The sequence below is a fragment of the Pteropus alecto genome, unplaced genomic scaffold, assembly GCF_000325575.1.
Source record: "Pteropus alecto unplaced genomic scaffold, ASM32557v1 scaffold3, whole genome shotgun sequence".
Taxonomy (NCBI): domain Eukaryota; kingdom Metazoa; phylum Chordata; class Mammalia; order Chiroptera; family Pteropodidae; genus Pteropus; species Pteropus alecto.
Genome location: NW_006442484.1, coordinates 19,164,555 through 19,184,682, shown reverse-complemented (window position 1 = coordinate 19,184,682; position 20,128 = coordinate 19,164,555). Strand labels below are relative to the sequence as shown.

At 30.5% G+C, this 20,128-nt stretch overlaps 1 protein-coding gene and 1 pseudogene across 1 annotated transcript in view; one reads left to right on the top strand and one right to left on the bottom strand.

Annotated features, from left to right (window-relative positions):
* LRP1B (LDL receptor related protein 1B) overlaps nucleotides 1-20,128 on the top strand; it is a 1,653,662-nt gene that overhangs the window by 724,531 nt on the left and 909,003 nt on the right. The window lies entirely within an intron of this gene.
* Nucleotides 15,396-15,514, bottom strand: LOC112470399 (annotated as a pseudogene).

Here is a 20,128-nt window from a genome sequence, read left to right as displayed (position 1 = left end):
ATATACAATACCATATTATTAACTATAGTCACCATGCTATACATTATACCCATAAGACTTATTTATTTTATAACTAGAAGTTTGTAAATTTTGACCACCTTCATTCATTTTTCCTGTTCCCAAACTTTACCTCTGGAAACCACAAATCTATTCTATGAGGATTCTTTTCCGTTTTTTATATTTATTTTTCTGATTCCACGTATAAGTGAGATGATACAGTATTTGTCTTTCTCTGTCTGATTTATTTCACTTAGCAAAATGTCCCCAAGGTCCATCATGTTTCCATAAGTGGTAGGATTTCCATATTTTCATGGCTGAATAATATTCTTGTGTGTGTGTGTGTGTGTGTGTGTGTGTGTGTGTGTGTGTGTATAATATTCTTATTCATTTATTTATTGGTGACACTTATGTTATTTCTATTATTGTAAATAATGCTGCAATGAACATGGAGGGATACAGATATCTTTTTGAGTTAGTGGTTTAATTTCTTTCAGATATATATACAGAAAGAGAATTGCCGGATCATCTGGTAGTACTATTTTAAATGTTTTGAAGAAATTCCATACTGTTTTCCACGAAAGCTATACCAATATACAATAAGACCAACAGTACACCAGGGGTTCCTTTTCTCCACATCCTCTCCAACACTTGTAATTTCTCATCTTTTTGATAATAGTCATTTTAAAAGCTGTAATGTGGTATCTCATCATGATTTTGATTTGAATTTACCTGATGATTAGTGATGTTGAGCACCTTTTATGTACCTGTTATCCATCTGTATGCCTTCTTAGAAAAATGTTCAGATCCTATGTCTATTTTTAATCAGTTTTTTTCTTTTTTCTTTTTTTTTTTACTATTGAGTTGTATGAGTTTGTTATATATTTTTCATATTAACCCCTCATTAGATATATGATTCTCAAATATTTTCTCCCACTCTCTACTCTGCCTTTTCATTTTGTTGATGATTTCCTTTGCTATACAGAGGGGTGTTAGTTTCATGTAGTCTCACTTGTTCATTTTTGCTTTGTTGTCTTGCTTTTTCAATCAGATCCAAAAAATCATCACCAAGACTGATGTCAAGGAACCTGTTCTCTTTTAGGAGCTTTATGGTTTCAAGTCTTACATTCGATTTTTTAATCCAGTTTGAGGTAATTATTGTGTATGGCCTAAGACAGTGGTCCAGGTTTATCCTTTTGCATGTAGCTGTCCAGTTTTCTCAACACCATTTATTAAAGAAACTGTCCTCTTCCATTGTATTTTCATCTTTGTCTTAAAATAATTGGCTGTATATGGGTTTATTTCTGGGCCCTATATTCTTTTACACTGATCTATCTGTTTTTATGTCAATACCATACTGTTTGGATCGCTATAGCTTCATGATATAGTTTGAAATCAGGAAGTATGATACTTCCATCTTTGTTCTTTCTTAATATTGTTTTGGATATTTGGGGCCTTTTACAATGCTATACAGATTTTAGGAGTGTTTGTTCTATTTTTGTGTGAAATGACATTAAAATTTTGAAAATGATTGCATTGAATCTATAGGTTTCTTTTTCTTGCCTAATTATTCTGGCTAGAACTTTCAATACAATGTTGAATAAAAGTGGCAAGAATAGACATCCTTGTCTTTTTTCTGATCTTAGAGGAAAAGCCTTTAGCTTTTCACCTTTGAGTATGTTAGCTGTGGGCTAGTCATACATGACCTTTATTATGTTGAGCTGCATTCCCTCTCTGCCTGCTTTTTTGAAAGTTTTTTTTTTTTAATTGTGAATGTTGAATTTGATCAAGTGCTTTTATGCACCTATTAAGATGATCTTATAATTTTTATTCTTCATTTTGTTACATTGTTTATCACATTGATTGATTTGTAAATGTTGAACCATCCATTCCTGGAATAAATCCTACCTAATCATGGCATATGATCCTTTTAATGTATTATTAAATTCAATTTGCTAATATTTCATTGAGAATTTTTTGTATCTCTGTTTATCATGGATATTGATTTTTTTAAAAAATACTAAATGTATTTTAACCTATTTTAGCACTTAAACTCTGATGTGTTTGTGTACACAGGTGCATGCATTTATATCCACACATAAAGAAAAACATCTTTGTGTGCAGTTGCCATCTATAATATAAACTCGTAGGTATAGCTGTTCTATTTTAACTAGACTTTTAGAGCAGAAACTATCAATAATCATAATCCTAAAAAAATTAGAAAATAAATTATATCTCAGAAAAGAAATATTCATCAATATAACTATTCAGCCTGTACCTCATCTTTGAAAAACACTCAACTCACTTTATATAAAACCACCAAGGTACCCAGTCCACCTATCCTCCTAAAAGATCTCCAAGAAATGTCAAATAATGTAAGGGTAAGAATTGTGATCTTCTGAAGGTATTTGTTTGAGGATCTAAAATTTAACTTGGCATTATTCAAAGGTTAAATGGGACTAGAGGAAAAAAATGGTAAGGAAAAGAAGTAGCAAGTGTATACCTCTCTGTGATACAGAGATGCCAGAACTTAGAATAGTGACAAATTAGTAAACACTATTTATTTTGTGTATATAAACAGACAAGCCTACACAGTAACATAGATAAATAATGTGAGTCAAGCCCAGAATTTCTATATGCTGTCAAATGCTTCTTGGAAGAAAAATGCTGGTGATAGGGAAAAGTTAAAGACTGGAATAACTTTAAGAGGAGGACTGTGAATAAGAAAGAGGGTGAGGAGATTTCAACCATGCTTCTTAATAGATATCATGTTTTCTGTTAAGAGACAAAATGGAGAGCAAGATTCTATTTCATCTTAAAGGAGGTGAAACTGAAAGAATGAGACAGAGAAAGGTTAAAAGTGTAATAAGTTTTATTTTTATATTGTCTACTTTTCTTTGCTTCTAAACTTCAAACTTCCCAATGTCTTTTATGTAATCTTAGACATTGATGTTTTTCATAAATCTTAGATTTTTCTATTTCTAATTTACATTATTTTACTCAAGGCATGTTAACAAAGAATGGTAACTACCTCTTGACACAAAGTTTAAAAGCCTGTCCTATATTCTTTCTTAAGTCTTATTTGTGTGTGTGCCCGTCTATGTGTGAGAGAGCAGAAGCAGAGGCATAAAGAGATATATCTAGCAGTTTCTCGTGCTCATTTTTAATTATGTTATGATCTTCAAGTGACACTTTGAAGGAACTTGATCTCTGTAACTGTTAAAGAGAAGACTTAGTGAATGAAGGAATAGCTCACTATGTGCTAAGCATTATGTTAAATGCTTCAAACAAATAATTGAAATTATCTTTACAATAAGCCTATGAGGTATAAGCTAATAATATCTATTTTACAAGTGAGCAAAATGAGTTGTAGAGAAATGAAGTACTTTGTGTAAGATCACAATTTTAATAAGATTATGCTCAATCCAGTGCTCAAATGATAGACTTTTTAATGACAGAACTCAGTTTTTAACTGTTATAATTGCTAAAATTATAATGTAGTCAAATGTTTGGACTTCTTGAGTCTTATTATTTCTACACAGATTTTTATGTTATATTAAATTGAGATTAGAATGACTGTTTGTCTTTCTAGTATCCTAATATTCTTTCATTATCCCTTCTTTTGAAAAGATACTCCCTCTACTCATCACATCTAATTCTACCTTTTTTCCTATCTGTGGTAAGAGAAGACAGCAATTGATCAAAACCAAGGCAATGAGAATCCTTTTGTGGAAATATTTAAAATAGAACAGAGAAATTACTAATCCCCTCATTTCCTGATGTTTATAGGAAGCTAATCTATAGTTGCAGATAAACAAACCAGCTAAATTGGGGGCAATGAAAATGAATGGAGAATCCTGGAAATACTTTACATGTCATTTTAGCCATGATTTCAAGATTTGGCAGAAATAATATCATGTGGTAAAAAAATACATCCTCAATTCAGAGTTGGATTACCTGGATTTGAATTCTAGTTATATATTTGCTTAGTTTTGATCCTCATTATTTGATCCTCATTATTATTTGAAAATGATAAAAAGACATAGCATCTCATATTGTCTTTAGGGAAAGTAAAATTATATAACATGTAAAAGTTCCCAGAACATATTATACAATTAATAAAATTTATTGTCTTAGTTTAATGAGAACAAGACTATCTGCTATCAGGTTTGTGTACAGATATAAGTAAGGGAAAGATAGTCTGAGATATGGTCATTTTTAAAAAGCAATAAACAATTTGATATTCTCTATGTTGAATGTTTTCGAAGCCATGTGTTATAAGAGAAGGATAATCTATAAATCTAAAATTTGACTTCTTTTTTGTCCAAATCGATGATTTTTTTCAACTTATGTAATGATAACAGTGCATGTTAACTCAATTAAGCAGTTTTCAGGCTCAGTAAAATATATTTTGATATTGTTAATGAGTATTCTTATATGATCTGAACTTATTAACAAACACAAAATCACTGAATCCATTATGTTCTTGTTGCAAAAAATTTAAAAATTATAGTAGATTTTCAGACAGATAAAAGCTCAAGTTGGTTTGTGGAGCTGAAGAATCAATATATACATATGGTTTTACTGATAACTTTTGCTATCAGTTAGAAATAACTTGCCTAAAAGAAAACTCAAACTGTTTCAAGCATGAAAGATAATTTTTGACATAATAATAGGAAATCCAGATATGTGTTTGGACTCAAAAGATGTCACCATGGCTCAATTTATCTCTCAATTTCTCTACTCTACTGACTTTGTTCTTAGTCCCCAGCAACACAAGTTCAAGGTTTCACAAGTTCAAACCTTCTTTGCAATGGTTTATATTTGCATCTCATTGACTGTAATAAGGTAATGTGACCATCCCTGAGTCAATCACTATGACTAGAGGAATGTAATATGTTAATTAGCTTAAACCCAGGTCTCATTTTTCACCTTGGACTAATTGGAGAGTCACACAAAAAGCACATGTTCCAGAAGGAAGTGGCCTTACCAGATAAAAAGGTTATCAAAATAATGGGAAATATATTCTAGGTAGCCAAAAATGTTGTTACTACTGTCTCATTTGTTCCAAGAAGTATCTATATCTATAATCAAAAATATGTAATTCCACTTTTGAGTCATTTACTTTTAAAAAGATCTATAATCTTCATATAGGTATTGAGGTGAATATGGAACATGTTTAAACTTGTCATCTGTTGGTGACATTTTGATAACCAGAGAACTAAAGACCATTCACTTAATTCTTAGCATTTATTATATGTCAGTATCTTCCTACTTCTTCAATTAAAAAATGTATGGTGAAAATTCAGTTATTGGATTGTAATTATTATTTTTTAAATTAATGAACTGGCAGTTTTTAGGTATGTCTAAGCCATTTTATCTGAAGTGCTTATATCAAGTGTAATAGGAATTATCTAAGTAATACAGTTGATGCAGAAAGGTTTGACATTAATGTATGGTACAGTTAATTTAACTGTACAGATTTTGGTTTTATAAAGGCTTTGAAGAAGAATGGCTAGAAAATGAAAGAAATGGCATACATCAACATAAAATATTAAAAAGGAAAAAGACTTTTCTTGTAACAATAGAACTCTCTTATATTTGCAATATAATTATAACCAAAGTGAACAGTTAGGAAAAAGAGAGTTATAATTCTGGAAGAGATTGATTATACAATATGCAGAAGTAGGATGATTAGAGGGTATAGTTGAGGAAATAAAATATTTTGGGTAATCTACTAACTTTGCACACCTCATTAAAAGTTATAATTGCACTTCTGTTTATGAATAAATTTTTTTGAGTTAACATGTCTAATAGTTTTGTTATTATTTCTATGTATTTATTATATTTCAAATACCAAATATTTAAAAGGATAACAAAATTATAATTGACACATTTTCTTTTCTACCTATGAGAGAATACTGGACTTGAATTTTCCTAGGAGTTGCTCAAACCTTTATTTATTTTCAAATGTTTGGCATTTTTTTCCAGAAATGTCCACCAACTTTTGTTTTGTTTATGTGTGTGATATATTTTTTTGGTTTTGTTTTGTTATTGGTGTAGCTGGATTTTATCCCCCTCTATATCTAGCAGGGTAAATAAGTACAAACTAAAGGACTAATCCCCAAAAGTGTATCAGATTTCTAGCAAGTAACAATTTTAATAATTATTCTTCCAGAAATGGTCTGTTTTCTTAGGCTACTGATTTATTACTTCACCAAAAGTCGAATGATTAAGCCACTGAATATACGTGTTGGCTGTGAAAATGCTGTAGGCTACTCACATGTCTGTAAAGTATGAAGTATATTGAAACAATCAAGCATCCATGTCAATGTCTGTATATGATGGATGACCTTGATATACTCCCAGAGCAATAGTATTGTCCAAGTGAGCTATTATAGACCCAAACTGGCCATTTATTTTTTGGTGGTGGCAAGCTCCTTAATTTCTGTAAGTCTCAACTTTTTTATTTGAAAAATGAGAATAATAGAGTATACCTTATAGAAATATTGCATACACTTGGAAACACGTTGAGACACTCTATATACTATAGAACAGAATTAGATTTCTACAGATTTGCCTTTATTGAGATGTTATCTAGAGACATTTTGGAAGGTAGGGCTAATTTCACATACTGGGCTTCATAGAGTGCCATCACAGTACCATGGCATTAACATGGCTCTAAGTATGGTCCTCAGATTTATAATAACATAAATTTGATTCCGTTATTATAACCATAACTTTTTAAGAGGTCAGCATATAAAACCAGAGGTTAGTATATGATTTATATAAAATATATATTTTCAGTGTTCAGAATACTCGTGTATCTCTGGCATACCTTGACTAATGTTAGAGTCCCTGGGAAGTCACATAAGTGATAACAAAGTTACCCTAATAGATGGAAAATTTTGAGGAATGGTTCTTCCAAGCTATGTAAAAACTCCTCCTCCACAGCAATGTCTATCTCCCATTTTTACCAATGATTCCCAGACTCTTTTTTCTTTTCACTTGGACAGTACTAAACATTGAAAAATTCTTATTCTCTGACTCATTAAGGCTTTCTTACAATAGAATAATCTTTTTTTAAGATCATATAATACTATCAATTAGATTCAGCTTACTTACTTATAATCCTATTTCATACAATGAGCGCTTCCAGAGAGATGCATTTCTATATTCTATATTAGCCAAGCTGTGAGAGTTAAGGGAACAAGCCCAAAATGTAACCTCAATTCTCTCCATCTTGGGGTATCTCAGTATGTGGCGCATATTTCAAAGCCATACTGCTCACTAGAATTACCTGTGAGCCTTTAAAAATATTGAAATTGTGGGTCCACCAATTAAACATTCTGATTAGATAGTATGACATAAATATTGCTATTACTATTTTCTTTTTACTGATTAGGTAACAGGCACAGGATGTTTAAAGTTAATTATAGAATGAGGGTTTTTTTGTTTTTTTTTCTCCAGATAATTTTTAGATTTTTATTTTTTGGGAAATATTTAAAAATGGGATTCATTCTCTTTTGAGATAGTCTATGTATAATCATTGCCAGAGGGAGAAAGATGGATGACATTTTAATGACCTATGATTCTACAGCTGTTTAAAGGGACTAAATTCATAACTAAATGAAAAATTTACTCCTACCGTGGAAGGGTCTATCTAAAATTACAAAGCTATATAAAAGTGAATATGATCATTAAATTTCAAGTACCAGTTCTTAGAGAGGGTCACACATTTAAAATAAATAGTATTATTGTATTTCCTATTGTATGTTACCTAGATATTCTATAATTAGAACAATCCATTATTTCTTAATATATAGTCTTCAAAATAACCTTATGATGTACACTAGAGTTATTTTAAAATTACAGATGGTGAAATCGAAACCCAAAAGGTTAAATGACTCCCAGAGTTAAAACACAAATTTGTCAAAAAGCTATTTCTACCATAAGGATGTAGTACTATCTGGTCTGACCAATACACTGCAAGAATCATTTAACTTACTACTAGAATTAGCCAAGCTGTGAGAGTTAAGGGAACAATCTTCCATAAGTCACTCTGATACTAACTGAAAGTTTGGGGGATTCCCTAAACCATTCTCTATTTCGATAATTCATGATGAGAACTCACAGAACTCATGGAATATTATTATATTCACAGTTATAATGTCAGAGGGGAAGGCTTTACATTAAAATCAGACAAAGGAAAAGACTCATAGGTCAGTCTGGGAAGATTTTAAATGTAAAGCTTCTGTGTCTTCCTCTGTGAGATTGACTTTTCCAGTATCAATGTGTCAACTAGGGGAGCTCACTTGAGCCTCAGTGTCCAGAATTTTTATTGGGTCATTATTGCATAGTTCTGATTTATTTATTGCCCATGTGGTTGAAATCAATCGATTCTCAAGTCAACTGATACCACAAGACCTGAATCCCACTCTAAATCAATTCATTTCTGGAGGGCCTTCTCCTGCCCCAAATACACACTCCTATCAGGTTTATGACATAGTTTTCCTCCCAGAAGACAAGGGCAAATGTGAGACCTTTCTTTGAACAAAGCTACATTCTTTACTATGCACCTCTAAATGCTTTATACATTCATCTGTTTATGGCCATATATTTATTTAAGAGCTATTTATTTAGTAACTACTCTATGACAGATCCTTTGCTAGGTGCTGAAAATTAGTAAAGAAAAGAAACATGGTCCCTGCCCTTATAAAATTTGTAAAGGAGTAAATAGTAGAATAGAATCACATAAATCACCATATAATTAAAACTATTGATAAAATAGATGAAGGAATGTATAGTATTTTATTAAAGAACAATGTAAGGACCTAATATAGACAAAGAACTCAAGGAAAGCCTTGTTGAAAAAGGCACATGCGAGCTGTTTTAATAGCCTGGATTAGTTAAATCAAAATCAGATTTAGTAATGTTGACCATGAACATTTCAGACAGTGCTTAAGATAGTTGACTTTTGTTTTTCTTAAGAAAAAAATAATTGTTTTCAATACTCCTGTGAAACCAGGAATTATGAAGCACTTAAGCAGCTCATTCTTAATATTATTTTATATATAGTCATTTCAGTTCAATAAATAATTATGTATTGAGTAGCTATCATAATCACTCTTCTAGGCATTGAATAGACAACCAGCAGTGAACAAAACTGGACAAAACCTCAGTCCTCAAGTAGCTAACGTTCTAGTGATTTAAATAACTGGGTTTAAACTCTGCAGGTAGTTGTAGAATGGTATTTTAGAATGTTGGATCATGCATTAGGCTGCCTTTTGAATACCAGCCTTACCACGAAATATCTATGTGACCTAGGTAAGTCAATTTCTCTGTGACTAAATTTCTTCATCTGTAAAACGTGGATATTGAAAATTCTTATCTTTTACAGTTATTGTGACACTAAAACTTCACTACTTAAAAAAACACTTTAACTTGCACTTAGAATGTGTTTGATATATGTTGTGTGTTATTTTAGAGAGGAAGCATGATTTGTTAGAAAAGCTGCTGGTTAAATCAGTTCAATATTATTTAAATATCAACTTCAGTTTTAAAGCCTTTGTTTTTCACTAACTATAGAGTGACTATATTCTTCACATTTCTTGACTTCTGTTTCTTCGTTTTAAAATGAAGGGTTAAGATAGCTTATCACTAAAGTCTTTTTAATCTATATTTAATTTTACATCTTTGAATTATTTCATGACTTTTTATGACCTTAGGTGAGCTCCTAGAGGCCAGGCCATGCTCCTTTGTATTTAACTTTGAGGAGAACCTAGTACAAAGTAAGAACTACCTTATTTTTTATTATGTTTCTTAAAAACTTAAAAAATATTTCTTAATCAGAAGTCCCATGTTAATTATAATCAAGTTAACATTTGTGTCTAAGGTGGAAATCAACCAGGCACAGACTTAGCTAATGAGTTCTCAAGGAAAAACACAATTTATTAAGGTGCTACTAGAAAGTTACACTTGTGTAACTTTAGTCTTGTGTAGTCACCAATAGAAAATTAAGTTTGGCAGGAATTAGAGACCAGATGCTCCACTGTATTTTGTTGCTGTTTTTACTTTCCTCAATAGAAAGATTGGGGGTAGTGGCTTGGAAGTTCCCTCTTAATAAGAGATGGTCAGGAAAAAGACATCTAGAAATTGCTTTCCTATAAAGATAAAGTAAGAACTAATTTACCACTGTCCTAGTGAATCTCATGATTCACTTCAACAGATCAAGGTAGATTTTAGTGATCAAAAGGGTGAAATGCTAAGGAGATGTCCAGGAGACAGTAAGCAATTGCCCTATTGACTGCTACTGATTTCAATAAAATTAGTTCAAATCATTGATGTTTTTTTTTCCTTCTCTAAATTGTGAAACTTGTTAAAACCCAAATTAAATTTTGGATATTTATTATAATCTAAAGAAGACTTGGGTTTTAAAGAAAACTGATGAAATTGACAGGATATAAATAAAACAATGAAACAATTAAAATAAGAATCTCTTTGGAAAACAAAAAAGTGAGCATTTTTAGAATTGCTCAAAATCTTAGAGACATACCAGTTTGAAATAAGTTGAAACAGAAATTACACATCCCTGATAATTAAAGGAAGATCACCAAAGAAAAACGCTTGGCAAAATGCATCAGTAGAAATATAATATAAACATAGGCTGTGAAACTGGAAGACTTTGGAACCTTAGGAAAGAAATATAACAATATTAGCAAAATGTCATAATATAGAAATATTGAACAAAGATCCTTGAAGGTAGATGTTATACTAAAAAGAAATATTAGCTGCTTTGAAAAATATATTTATAAAATTACTAAAGCCAATATACTGTGAAAATCACTTAAAAGCAATTTATTTTTTCAAATTTTATTTTTTAGTGCTTATTTTGGCAGCACATATACAAAATTTATTTTTTACATAAATAACAAGTAAATAAAATGTATTTATTAGCCGAATTTATTTAACAAATGCAATTTAATTTTAAAAATTTATATTGTCTGAAGACAAAGAAAAATGATGAAAAATAATGATGTTCTTATTTAGCTGTAAATTATATAAAAAACATTGTAATGCATCATCATGCTGGGAAATCACACTTGTTTTATTAGATTCATAGCAACTTAGTCATTAAAGATATTTTATAGTGCATTGCATTATAAATTAAAATTTTTACTATGAGTTTGTTTAAAAGCTATTTTGATTTTTCTTAACACAAAATATATTTATATTAATACTCATTCAAAATTAATTTTTCCTGACTCTTAAATGTTGGAATAGAATTCTGTGATTATTTAACATATACTTTGTATTTTAGGAACCTAACTTTAAATCATAAAGCAATATAACTGCATAGGAAAAATATTATTTATAGCTAAATATGAACATCTCTATTTTTCATTTTTCTTTGTCCTCCATGACAATATAAATTTTTAAAATTAAATCACTTGTATTAAGTAAATTAGTCTTCTTTCCCATGAACTTTTAAATAGAACCATAATTTTAGAATACCTACAAGTCGATGTCATGCTTTAAATTCTAACTTAAATAAATAAATAAATAAGTTTTAACTTAAAAATTTTCAAATTGCTATATATATCCAAGTCAGGACTCCAATATATACATATCAATACATACATATGCATATACATATGAACATATATATACATATATAGATAATATTTGCTTTACCATTTTCCTATTATTGAAGATAAATGCTTACTTTTAAAATTGTGTTATCACAAATAACATGAGCATACCTATTAATAAATATAAATATTCTATATTTTATTTTATACATAAATTCTGAGATTAGTGATTTGTCATAGGGCAAAAAAACCAAAACTATTTTAACATTTTTCCCATTTAGAAAAAAAAAGTGTGGCTCTATGCCAGCATTAATTTAACAGGAAATGTTTCCTGTTTGCCCTGAGAATACTCACTGGTGGTGATTGTGGCTGCAGCATTTACTCCGAGGTAATTCGGAGTAATAGTCCTAAACTTACCCCCAAATTCTATGAGTTATAGTCCTAAACTTACCCCCCAAATTCTCCATGAAATACTTTGCTTTTATTATTGTTTTCACATCTCTCTAGTATATCAAAAGTCTTTGGAAACAAATGAGATCATTCTATTTATAGCATTCTGTTTTCAGTGGTCATGGTATTTCAATTTACAAAATACAGTAATTCTTCGCTCAAAATGTCAAATCCTAGAAAACATAGCATTCCTATGTATGATGTTAAATTAACGCTGGCGGCGAGCTGCACTTTTTTTTTTTTTTCTAAACAGGAAAAGGGTTAAAGTATTTTCTCCCTTTTAACTAAAACATATTGTGGAGTTTGGGTACTAGGGTATGTAAATCTTAGTTAGAAAAAGTAAAATGTCATGTTAGAAAGAAAGTCATGTAGTGACTGGTAGCGTCAATAAATTAAATTTACAAAAATAATTGCCAAGATATCTTTTCATTCTACTGAGTAGCACAATTTTAACGTATGCATGTATGCACGGTGACTATTCAGTGCATTCCATCAGATATTCCAAAGCTATGCTGTGTTCTTAAAAGATATCTGATTCTAACAGCCATTAAAGACAATCATTGTTACTCTTGTTTCACAGATGATCACAGGAATCAAAATCTCAGAGGGAAGAAATGACATGCCCAAACACATAATTATTGAGTGGCAAAGCAAGAAAAATAACATATTTTTGAGTCCAATGTTGAGAAAACTGTTAGATTGCAAATGTACTCTGCAGCATATGAAAGTTGAGTCATATCAACCTACTTGTTATTTCTCTAAATAGTATTCTCTCTCTCTGCTATGAATTTACATGTTTCTTCCTTCTGGACATATTTCTTTATACCAGAAAGCTTTACATTTCTCTTTTTCATTTAACATATTCTCATTATTTATAACTGCGTTAGAGATTCTTCTTCTTTTTTTCAAGACTTTAATTTTTAGAACAGTACAGTAGTTACCACACATATTTAAAATAATGTATATATTATTATTAATTAAAGTTCATAGTTCATTAAGAGTTTTTACTTAATGTTATTCATCTGTTCCAGAATCCCATGCAGGACTCTAAATTGAATTTTGTTGTCATGTCTACTTAGACTCCTCTTGACTGTGGCAGTTTCTCAGCCTTTGGTGGCTGGTAATTTTGAGGAGTACTAACCAGATGTTTTATAGGATGTCCTACTGTTGGAAATTGGTAATTTTCTGAGGCTAATACTAGGGTTACAGATTATTAGGAGGAAGACCACAGAGGGGAAGTGTCATTTTCAATACATCATATGAAAGGACATACTGTCCACATTGTCTATGACCATTAATGTTCACTTTGATCACTTGGCTGAGGTAGTATTTGTTAAGATTCTTCTCAGTAAAGTTGTTCTTTTTTTCTCCCTTTTCCATTCTGTTTTATTTGGATTTAAATAACTTTTTTTTTAATCCCTCCAAGTACTTTATTTTTGCTTTATTAGGGGAGGGGTAGGGGCTGATTTTTTTTTTTTTTTCTCGTTGTTGGACAGACAGAGAGCTTTGGTTATCTCCATGCCCTAAGCACAAATCGCATAGTGTGTTATATGGGAAATATTTAAGTAAATATTTGTTGAATAAAAGATGTTTTATAATAAATCGAAAAATTTAAACTCAAAACAAGTTTATTTTATTTTCTGTTCTGTTTTGTTTATTCTTTTTTCTTTTTTTAGATTCTGCATATAAATGAAAACATTCAGTATTTCTCTTCCTCTGTCTGAGTTATTTCACTTAGCATAATGCTCCCTAGGTCCATCCTCAATTGGGAAGATCTCATTCTTTTTATGGCTGAGTAATATATATATACCACATATATACCACACACATATATATAACATGTGTGTGTGTGTGTGTGTGTGTGTGTGTGTGTACATATATATAGAGAGAGACTACAACGTCTTTATCCATTTTTCTGTTGATGGACACCTAGGTCGCTTCCATATCTTGACTATTGTCAAAAATGCTGCCATCATTTTAGAGATGCATATATCTTTGCAAATTAGTGTTTTTGTTTTCTTTGGATTTTCTTTGGATAAATATCCAGAAGTGGTATTGCTAGGTCATATATCAGCTCTATTTTTAATTTTTGAGGAATCTCCATACTGTTTTCCATAGTGGCTGCACCAATTTATAGTTCCACCAACAGTGTACGGTGATTCTCTTTTCTCCACATCTTCACCAAAACTTGCTATTTGTTGGTTATTGATGATAGCCATTTGACAGGTGTGTGGTGATATCTCGTGAGTTTGATTTGCATTTTTCTGATGATTAGTGATGTTAAGCATCTTTTCATATGTCTTTTGGCCATCCGTATATCTTCTCTGAAGAAATGTTTACTCATATCCTCTGACCATTTTTTTTTTATTGGATTGTTTATTTTTTTGTTGTTAAGTTAAATGAGTTTCTTATATATTTTTAATATTAACCCCTTATTGGATATAACATTTGAGAATATCTTCTCCCATTCAGTGGGTTGTCTTTTTGTTTTATTGATGTTTTTCTTCTCTGTGAAGAAATTTTTACTTTGATGTAGTCCCATTTGTTTAGTTTTTCTTTTGTGGCCCTTGCTGGAGAAAACAGACCCAAAACAGATGTTGCTAAGAATTATATTGAAGAGTTTACTGCCTGTTTTCTTCTGGAAGTTTTATGGTTTCATGTCTTACATTTAAGTCTTTAATTCATTTTTAGTTTATTTTTGCACATACTGTAAAAAGATGGTCCTATTTTATTTTTTTGCCTATATCCGTCCAGTTTTCCTAACACTGCATATTGAAGAGACCGTCTTTACCCCATTGTGTAGTCATGCCTCCTTTGTCATAAATTAATTGACCATATAAGCAAAGATTTTCTTCTAGGCTCTCCATTCCTTTTCATTATTCACTATATCTGTTTTGATTTTTCTGGCTTTGTATTATGGTTTAAAATGAGGAAGCATGATTTCTCCCACTTTGTTCTTTCTCAAGAGGTCATTGCCTGTTCAAAGTCTTTTGTGGTGCCATATAAATTTTTGCATTAAATGTTCTAGTCCTAAAAAGAGTGCCATTGGTATTCTGAGAGGGATTTTATAGAATCTGTATATTGCTTTATGTAATGACATTTTAACAATATTAATTCTTCCAATCTATGATTATGGTTTATTATTTCATTTATTTGTATCTTCTTCAGTTTCTTTGTGCAGTATCTTATAGTTTTCAGAGTAAAGGTATTTCATCTCTTTGGTTAAATTTATTCCTGGGTATTTCATGCTTTTTATTTATTTATTTTTTAGGCGAGGCAACCCTTGGTTGTCCTCACAGATTACAAGGACCTTGTCAGCTTACAATCTCTTATTTATTATTATTTTTTTATTTTTTATGCCTACAGCACCTGGTCTTCCTAGGTGGTCTCCCATCCAAGTACTAACCAGGCCCAACACTGCTTAGCTTCTGAGATCAGATGGGATCCAGCTTGTTCAGGGTAGCATGGCCATAGACTATTTTATGCTTTTTAATGAAATTGTAAATGGCATTGTTTTCTTAATTTCACCTTCTCATTTTTCATTATGGGAGTATAATAACACTGGACGTGGTTCTATAGTGTAGTGATTAGCACATCTGCTTTACAAGCAGAAGGTCCTGAGTTCATGTCATGATCCATGGTCTATGGCTATGCTACCCTGAACAAACCCTATCCTGTCCTATCTCAGAAGCTAAGCAGGATCGGGCCTGGTTAGTACTTGGATGGGAGACCACCTAGGAAGACCAAGTGCTATAGGAATAAATAATAATAATAAATAATGATAAAAAATTATTTCTGTATACTTGTTTTTTCTCCTGCAATTTCATTGATTTCATTTATAAAATCTAATGATTTTTAGTGGAGTGTTTAGTTTTCTATACGTAGTGTCACGTTATCTTCAAATAGTGAAAGTTTTACTTCTTCCTTTCTGATTTAGATGCCTTTTATTTATTTTCTTGTCTGATTGCTGTGACTAGGATTTCCAATAATTTTTTTTAAATAGAAGTGATGATAGTGGGTATCCTTGTCTTGTTTCTGATCTTAGAGAAAGAACTTTCAGTTTTCACCATTGATTATATTGAGTATAATATGAACTGTGGGGTTTCCATACTTAACCTTTATTATGTTGAGTTATGCTCCTTCTATACCCACTTTTTGAGAGTTTTTATCATAAAAGGATGTTGAATTTTGTCAACATTTTTTGTGCATCTATTGAGATGATAATATGGTTTTTATCTTCCATTTTCTTGATGTGATGTATCATGTTGATTAACTGATGGATGATGAACTATCCTTACATTCCTGGGATAAAACCCAGTTGGTTTTGGTGTATAATCCTTTAAACGTATCATTGAATTCAATGTGTTAGTATTTTGTTGAGAATTTTCGCATCTATGTTCATCAGGGACATTGGCTTATAGTTTTCTTTTTTTATAATATCTTTGTCTGGTTTTTGTGTCAGAGTATCAATACAAGTTTTAATGAGCCAATATGGTAAAATGGGCAGTATCTTGGAATATATTTGACATAAAATTGGATATAACATTAAAATGTGTGACTTTAGTTTCAATATCTTTTTTACAATTAGATAACATTAACAGAAAACATTTTTAATGCTTTTAAGCAATTGAATGATTTGTAAAAAACAATTACACAAATAGTCAATATATAAAACAGAAAGTTGAGTGGATGTTCTTGTCGAATAGGAGGTCGATTTTTATAAAGATAAAAAAGGGTACTAGAAAAATTGTATTATGTAACTATTTTAAAAAGCAAAATACACTAATATTGATCCTATTCAACACAATTACTTCTCAAAAAGTAAAGTATTTTAATTACATTAATAAAATAGGCTCTGAAATATGTTTTTACCTATGGAGTGAAAAATTTTCAGATATTGCTGTCTAAGGTAAGAAGTATCTTATCTAAATGTTTCATATAATTCTATCGGAGTGTTTTTTATTCTTTGAATTTGTATTTTAATTCCAAAATTATGCTTTGAAGATTCTTTTTTGTTTTAACCCCAGAAATGATAGTGGTAACATTGCTTTTGAAATAAGTGGTCTTTAAGAGAGCAATAACACACCTTATATTCATGAATGGAGATAAATTTCCTCAAAAGTGTTTTTATTTTTCTTGGCCTGGAACATGGCATTTTGCATTTTTTAGAAGGCATGCTCAACACGAAGATATTTGGGCTTATTATTTGTGGACTTAGAAATTAATCATTTGCTACATAGTAAAAACTCTCTTTAACATGAAGTCCTTATTCGTTCCCAAAATAAAAATTAAAAATCTCCATGTTTCATAAACATGAGGATAATAACTGAATTTTTTTTTCTTTTCTCTTTGATCACTGATATCTGTTTAACATTTTCAGATCTAAATATTTCATTTTACATCTTAGAATATGAACTCTGTCTTACCTGAAATTAAATGAGTTACAGCTGTTATTCAAATAAAACTGCTTCCTCAGTATTGTAGTTTACTATTTGTTGAGGCTGTAAATTTATTGTTATTCAATAGCCTCATGCCCTATAATAAATATGGCATTAAATAAAGGCAAAGAACAATATCCATTTTTCATTATTAAAGTTATATAAGCAACCTATTATAAAATTAGTAGTCTCCTTCCCAAATCCTATGTTTTTTAATTAAAATATAACTAATACTAAAATTTTATGGAGTTATTTCAGACTAGTTGGTGGATGATATTTTAGTTTTAAAATATTTCTATTATAATCACTTAATTTGTTAAATCCTCCATGTCCGTTGATGTTTCTACCATGAAATAAAGCCAAGGCTATGTAAATTACAAAGGAGCTTTTCACTCAAGGTTATCAGTTTTTTACATATTCTTTCTTTTCTGTGTTCCTCTTATGGAGTAGGAAAGAGACTGTACTGAATGTTCATGATCAAAGACCATGAAATCTTATAGACCTTGACCTGAATTCTAATTCCTGTGTTATGAGCTTTGAAAAAGGGTACAATTTGTTTAAACTCTTTGAGACTTTATTTCTTCCTCCATTAAATGAGAATAAAATACCAACTCCTTACATAGATTTGCAGTGAAGATTGAATACAAATATATATTTGGCACATTGTTAGTATTAGTAAGTAGCAAATATGTAAAATGAGAGTATGGAGAAATAAAGAAAACGCATATATTCAGATTTTCTACAGGCTGCAGAGTCTATATCCCCATAACCATAAAAACATCGTCCACATTGAGCTTTGCTGTTCTATTATTTCCCAGTTTGTCTTCTCCTTTTAGAATCTTTAAACATAAAAGAAAAAGTGAATATATCCTATGTATTCTACATATACATAAGAGAGTATTCTAGGGTCATGTAGTGTTTTTAAAGCAGAGAGCCCTTTTCCTTTGCCAGTGTAATCAAATGTCTTAAACTTTATGATAAATGTATGCCTTAAGACTAAAAATAAAATTCAAAAGTAAACTCAATTAATGAAAAGATGTAATAAATGTAAATTATGACAAAAGTAATATTATATATCCTAGTACCATTTTGTAATTTATATAAGATTATTATGCATCCAGACACCTTTTTTATGCATTTGAGTTCTTTAAAAGATTCATAAGTACTTATTTATCTCACTTTTATATTGCTTCAATGTGTTATTTTCATAACATTCTTCAGGTGTAGTAAAGGAAATTACAATAGAAAACCATTTAATTTCCAATTACACGTGTAAATATGCACATTTTTAAGTGGTTTGACTCAAAGTTGAAGGTCAGTTTTTAATAACTCTCAAACTTAGAGGTGAGGAAATATGAAGGAAAGCCTTCCTTCTGAGAGGGAGACCATAAGAGTAAAACCTCTTCTTGTTTTTCTATCCCAGTGAAGTGAATTTTACTAGAGCAGAAGTTTTAGATATACAATATACACATTTCAGACTTGTGAGCATCTAATTAGCTAAAAGCAAATTTCAAAAGTAGGTAAAGTTAGAAAAAAATTAAAATGTGTCAGAGACACAAGTTTAGATCATTGAATATAGTCAGTTTTAGACAGCATAGAGAACCAGTAAGTTGTAAACCCTTTGTTTATAGAACTATGGCATAATCTTTGTGCCCCACAAAGTACCTGTCACAGCATCTTGATTTATGATATAAAAACGATAAATACAAATTAGAGTGTATTCAGAAATTACATAGGTTATTTTTTACTAAAATCCAGTGCCTAATAGAGTTTATCGTTTCATTCATTTATTAATTTCTTCATTCAAACAATTATCAAGTTTCTCAACCTTGATTAATCCATCTGTGAACACTAGTCCCTGCTTTTCTATTGCAGTGCTGGAGAAAAAAATATATATATACAATTTGAAATCATACAAAAGCAATCATGCACTTAGAACTACTCCGTAGTTTTATTTCCCAACTTCAAGGAAATACTTCAATGTTTCTAACTCAGTTGCCATTTGAGTTCTCTGCTATTTCTAACTATTTCTAACTTCATTCTTTTGAAATCTTTGACTATATGACTCCTCTTTAATTGTCAGAAAATGACCACATCTACTCCATCCAAGAAAAAAATAGAAGCCAAACAGTGAGAGTTTCTGTAATTTAGCATTATCTAAAACAATAAAGGTGCCTGCAACCACACCTATGTTATTCCTTTTCTTTTCTGTAAAAAGATGTGTCACTCCTTTTTTTAAAAAAAATATCTTTCTTTGGTTATGCTCTAACTTATCTCCAAGGACTTTGCTCTGTCAACATCCTCATTTCCCCTAGATAGTTAATCTATTACATCACTCTTTGAATCCTTCAGTGATTCCTTAAAACCTTTAAGATAATTTCTAAATTCCTTAATGTATTTTATAAGCTTGTCTAGCTTGGTTCTTTTTCCTTCCTCATAATCTGTTTTTTGGTAAATCTAAACTTCTCTTAGTTTTCTGATTATTTTGTGTCTTTTCTCAATTTTTGTATCTCTTTTACATCCTGTCCTCTTAATAGACCATTCTTTCCCCCCTACTCTGCCTGGTAAATATTTGCTTAGAGTGTAGGTCTCACCTTAGATGCAATTTACTTCAAGAAATCTTAAAAAAAACGAAAAACAAAAAACACTAAT